The 6,000-nt window shown below is 28.7% G+C and overlaps 1 long non-coding RNA gene and 1 pseudogene across 3 annotated transcripts; both read left to right on the top strand.

The window, feature by feature from the left end:
• The first annotated feature begins 39 nt into the window (after positions 1-39).
• LOC145949029 (uncharacterized) lies at positions 40-1,585 on the top strand. Of its 2 annotated transcripts, none has more exons than XR_014427531.1 (3): positions 40-196; positions 527-966; positions 1,250-1,585. It is a non-coding gene; the product is annotated as an uncharacterized LOC145949029 (long non-coding RNA). The 2 variants fall into 2 exon arrangements; XR_014427530.1 differs by lacking the exon at positions 40-196 and adding an exon at positions 234-344.
• Positions 1,586-3,309: 1,724 nt separating this feature from the next.
• Positions 3,310-5,056, top strand: LOC145949028 (anaphase-promoting complex subunit 2-like; annotated as a pseudogene). The gene is made up of 5 exons (XR_014427529.1): positions 3,310-3,462; positions 3,816-3,997; positions 4,121-4,352; positions 4,436-4,582; positions 4,723-5,056. The product of XR_014427529.1 is annotated as an anaphase-promoting complex subunit 2-like (transcript).
• Positions 5,057-6,000: the final 944 nt, after the last annotated feature.

Raw genomic sequence — 6,000 nt, 5'->3', positions numbered from 1 at the left:
GTATGTTCGTATCATCTCTCGCCAGAGTTAATAACAAAGCATGTGTTGCAAAGAGGCATGATTTAGGAAAACATATTTTTTTTTTTAAATAGTTTCTCGTACAGGAACGCACTTGACCGGTTAGATCTTATGGCGTTTAGGAAAACATATATATGGTGAAGAGGTTGGAATTCAGGCATAATTACGGGCGTAAAAGGTAATCATTTACAGCTAGTAAACTACATTACCGACCACAGCCACGTAAAAGATAAACACTGTTAGTACATAAACATAATGGAGGATTGAGAATTGAGAAGATACAATTTTGTCCGCATAGAACGTGCTTTTTCGAGAAGCTGCTATGTGTAATTAATATTATATTAACAATTTTCGCTTTTCTTTTCACTGGATTTAGACACACTTTGATCAAACACTTGATCAAGGATTCCTCAAACACTCAACTACTGTTTATGATAACAAGACCGAATAATTTGATGACTCTCTCTCTATTTTTTATTTTGAAAATTTATTATTTTCTCTTTCGCAGACTGAAGAAGAAGGCACTGAAGAAGAGTATGCGAATCTTACCGAAAATGAGAGAGTTTTAAAGTTGCCATAATTCATCGAGAACATTATTATTCATCATATGGAATTATAGAACAATACATCTATTGGCATGTGGCATCAGCGTTCTGGGAAAAATTCGAGAATACAGAGTACAGCCAACAGGGAATTGTTCAAGCATGCTATGGATGATCTGTACATTATGTTTACAGAGTTTCTACGTGTTCTAAAAATGTTGGATTCTATAAGAACAAGGATGCGGCTACGAATTCGTAAAGCACCAATAATGATATGGAGGCACAATTCAAGCTCATTGTCAGAGCTACATTGTTGAACCAATTACTATTGTGTCATGAATGTACTATAGACCAGATCTATAAAGTTGCCTTTAATGAATTTTACATTCAGACAACTCTTCTCAAGGTAAATATTCATCTCAATGTATTCACATTTTTGCGATTTATTTAATACTTAGATATATACAGGAATTTTTTTTTAAATCAGATATATCAATTAATCGAAGATCCAATGCATTTGATGTAGTCAGGGAGTCGACAACTATCAGCTAAATGATTGTTTATATTAGACGTTAATCCCAGTAAACCGCGAAATTTCATTAGTCGTGTTATAAAAGCAGCTGTGTGTTGTACTGGCTGGCTTCAGTATTGTATAGCGTCAGTATTAAATATAGAATTTGTATTTTCAGCTAAAACAACGGAGCAAGGTGTCTGACATAATCTCTACCCTGGTGAAGGTGTACAGCAGTCAGGATTTATTTGTCATTGAGCATCGCACAATTTAGTGAAGGAGTATCAAGCTGCATCTCAACTCGATTATCTTAGTTGGATTCCAAGCAAAACAGATACATAAAATATCTAAGAAATACAAAATATAAGTGTGATCATAAATATAAAATTATATTATATTATATATTTTATAAATATTATATAAAATATTATATTAGAAGAAAAATATTTCTATTGCCTGTTTTCAAAATTAAATATCTTTTTCTAAGATTATTCTAGAATTTTAGAAAATATAATGCGAGTGACTAATTTTTTATAATTCCATTGTTCTGATATTTCTGATTATCTTATATTAGAAAATATATTGGTACCTGAAATAAATATTTTATATTTAATAAATATATTTTCTAAAATTCAATATATATATGAATATGTGATATAAATTGCACGCGCATGCGCGAGAAATCCAATATACACGCGATTTATTAAAATTATTATTGATTAATAATACGTAAAAAATAATATAATAATATATTTTATATTTTATTTATAATATAAATATATATCTATTATTTATTTTTATTTATATTTTTTTATTGTAATATATAATTTAATTTATTTTTATTTATGCAAGACCGTGATTACAATAAATTGTACAGAAAACAGAAAAATATACATTTAATAATAATAAAACATCATTAATTCTACTAATTTCTTACTAATTCTATTTTTCATTTAACGGCTTGTCGATTAGCGATTTTTATTTATTTATTTGATTTATAATCTCAGGACTCTTGCGCTTATTCAGTGGCAGAATCTGCGAGAAAAATCAGTTTTCATATATTTTTGTTATTAATTTACAGATAATTAATAATGCAATTAACGTGCAATAATACGAGTCTTTTAATATCTTCGATAATTCATCTAAATTAATAGATTATAATATAATAAAAGAGGGCTAATTGAGAGCCAAGCGAATGAGGGCTCTCAATTAGCCCTCTTTTATTATATTATTTATTACTGGAGCCTCTCTTTTTAATAATTAATAGATTATATTTTGCGAAGAGATAAATAGTTAACGAGCAATTGTCTTATTGCGGTCGAAAAATCGTCTGAGTTAATAGGGGAACATATTTTGCGAAGAGGTATAGTGTAGCAATATGTGTCTTTTCAGGTCCGAAAAATCGTCTGAGTTAATAGGAATACATATTATGCAAAGAGGTTGATCGAAGTAACGTCGGTAATAAAAGTTGTTAATTTATCGATAATAACGTCGATAATAAAAGTTGCTAATTTATCGATAATAACGTCGATAAATTACCAACCTTCATTACCGACGTTACTTCGAACAACTTCTTTGCATAACATGTATTCCTATTAACTCAGACGATTTTTCGAGAATATAAAAGACATTTATTGCTGCACTACCTCTTTGCAAAATATGTTCTCCTATTAACTCGGGCGATTTTTCGAACGTCTTAAGAGCACGTGGCATGTATGGGATACATAACCTGTTTTAAATTAAATTAAATTTATTAAATAATGCTAAATAATTTTTACAAATTGATGATACTCGTAAATAAAAAATTCATAATAAAGAATACAATATGTATCACTATGAACGTTGTTATTAACAATTATTAAAATATTTAGTCATGATGTGAAATATCGATGACAGCTTTTACGCGAAAATTGTAATAAAATGCCGAAATAAGGAGAAAAAAACAAAAAGAAAGAAAATACTGCATTTCAAAAGAAAATTGATAATAAAAGAAGAAAAATAAAATACTCAAAGTGATTTCAATTATTATTATAATATTAGAGAACATTATTATTCATCATATGGAATTATAGAACAATACATCTAGTGGCATCAGTGTTTTGGGAAAAATTCGAGAATACAGAGCAACAGGGAATTGTTCAAACTTGCTGTGGATGATCTGTACATTATGTTTAGGAGTTTCTACCTGTTCTGAAAATGTTGGTATATATAAAAAGAACAAGGATGCAGCTACGTATCCGTAAAGCACCAAAAATGATATGGAGGCACAATTCAAGCTCATTGTCAGAGCTACATTGTTGAACCAATTACTATTGTGTCACGAATGTACTATAGACCAGATCTATAAAGTTGCCTTTAATGTATTCTGCAATTCAGACAACTCTTCTCAAGGTAAATATTTATCTTAATATAATCACTTTGTGATCTAATACTTATGAGATATATTTGTCTTAAATCAGATATATATGTCTTAAATCAGATATATCAATTAATAGAAAACTAGTTGATCTGAAATTATTGGAGAGACTCGTAGGAAATTGCACTCACATATCATTAATTTATATTCGTATCAAGAATCATCTAATTAAAAAAACATGCGACAACATTTGACAAGTCATAATATATTTCATTAGAAAACGTATGTGAACGTTTTTATCTCTCTCTTTTTGTGAATCTCATATAATTTATAATAATAATTATAATAATTATAGTAATATCTATGATGTAATGTTTTATTTTTATAGTGGCTCGAAACTGTTGTCATAATTTAGCGGGTAAGAATCTGTTTTGGTGGTTTTTCGAAAACGGTTGTACTAACTGATGAAATCCATAGTGCCATAAATAAATGTAAACAGAAATTATTTCTATTTCCTGTATGAAACATACACCAAGATATGGATCGATCATCTATTCAACATAATAATAGGTACAAATGTCGAATATATATATATATATATATATATATATATATTTTATATTATATATATATATATATATTTATAAATTTTATTCATAAAAACATGTATTTGCATGCTATACTTTTTTCCAGAATATCTCGAGTCACAACCTGCGGTGAATGATCTGAATTTGCCTGGAAGAAACGGCTCAATGGAAGGATCTCAGAAATTTTCAGAAAGCAATTAAAACGAGACTCTTACATACCGGGGTGAACATTCCGGATATAGATCGCCGCTATAAAAAGATAAAATAAAAATTGTCAAGTATCTCGATCTAACGGGAGTTCTTCTGGAAGCTGTCAAGCTGTCAATGGAACCTATCAAGTGAGATCTCTAGCTTATCGCATATAGATTCTTATGTGTCCGTTTTATCTATATTGATTTGTCGAATACGTTTATTTCTTCAGGAGTTATTTGGAAAGCAGAGAGGACATCGTACGTTCTGTCGTTAACTGTCTGCTCGAAGATTCGCCGAGCAAATTGGCCGACGAATTGGTAAAGGACGTGCAATTAAACAACAGTTGGACGATCAGCGAGACTGAGGATTGGAAAAGGTGAATGCCGGATTCTGTCAACGTTAATCCCAGTAAACCGCGAAATTTCATTAGTCGTGTTATAAATGCAGCTGTGTGTTGTACTGGCTGGCTTCAGTATTGTATAACGTCAGTATTAAATATAGAATTTGTATTTTCAGCTAAAACAACGGAGCAAGGTGTCTGACATAATCTCTACCCTGGTGAAGGTGTACAGCAGTCAGGATTTATTTGTCAATGAGCATCGCACAATTTAGTGAAGGAGTATCAAGCTGCATCTCAACTCGATTATCTTAGTTGGATTCCAAGCAAAACAGATACATAAAATATCTAAGAAATACAAAATATAAGTGTGATCATAAATATAAAATTATATTATATTATATATTTTATAAATATTATATAAAATATTATATTAGAAGAAAAATATTTCTATTGCCTGTTTTCAAAATTAAATATCTTTTTCTAAGATTATTCTAGAATTTTAGAAAATATAATGCGCGTGACTAATTTTTTATAATTCCATTGTTCTGATATTTCTGATTATCTTATATTAGAAAATATATTGGTACCTGAAATAAATATTTTATATTTAATAAATATATTTTCTAAAATTCAATATATATATGAATATGTGATATAAATTGCACGCGCATGCGCGAGAAATCCAATATACACGCGATTTATTAAAATTATTATTGATTAATAATACGTAAAAAATAATATAATAATATATTTTATATTTTATTTATAATATAAATATATATCTATTATTTATTTTTATTTATATTTTTTTATTGTAATATATAATTTAATTTATTTTTATTTATGCAAGACCGTGATCACAATAAATTGTACAGAAAACAGAAAAATATACATTTAATAATAATAAAACATCATTAATTCTACTAATTTCTTACTAATTCTATTTTTCATTTAACGACTTGTCGATTAGCGATTTTTATTTATTTATTTGATTTATAATCTCAGGACTCTTGCGCTTATTCAGTGGCAGAATCTGCGAGAAAAATCAGTTTTCATATATTTTTGTTATTAATTTACAGATAATTATTAATGCAATTAACGTGCAATAATACGAGTCTTGTAATATCTTCGATAATTCATCTAAATTAATAGATTATAATATAATAAAAGAGGGCTAATTGAGAGCCAAGCGAATGAGGGCTCTCAATTAGCCCTCTTTTATTATATTATTTATTACTGGAGCCTCTCTTTTTAATAATTAATAGATTATATTTTGCGAAGAGATAAATAGTTAACGAGCAATTGTCTTATTGCGGTCGAAAAATCGTCTGAGTTAATAGGGGAACATATTTTGCGAAGAGGTATAGTGTAGCAATATGTGTCTTCAGGTCCGAAAAATCGTCTGAGTTAATAGGAATACATATTATGCAAAGAGGTTGATCGAAGTAACGTCG

Source organism: Prenolepis imparis, unplaced genomic scaffold (genome assembly GCF_030444845.1).
Source record: "Prenolepis imparis isolate NDT839.2.m4 unplaced genomic scaffold, iyPreImpa1.0 SCAF_2, whole genome shotgun sequence".
Lineage (NCBI taxonomy): Eukaryota > Metazoa > Arthropoda > Insecta > Hymenoptera > Formicidae > Prenolepis > Prenolepis imparis.
This window is presented reverse-complemented; position numbering and strand designations above follow the sequence as displayed.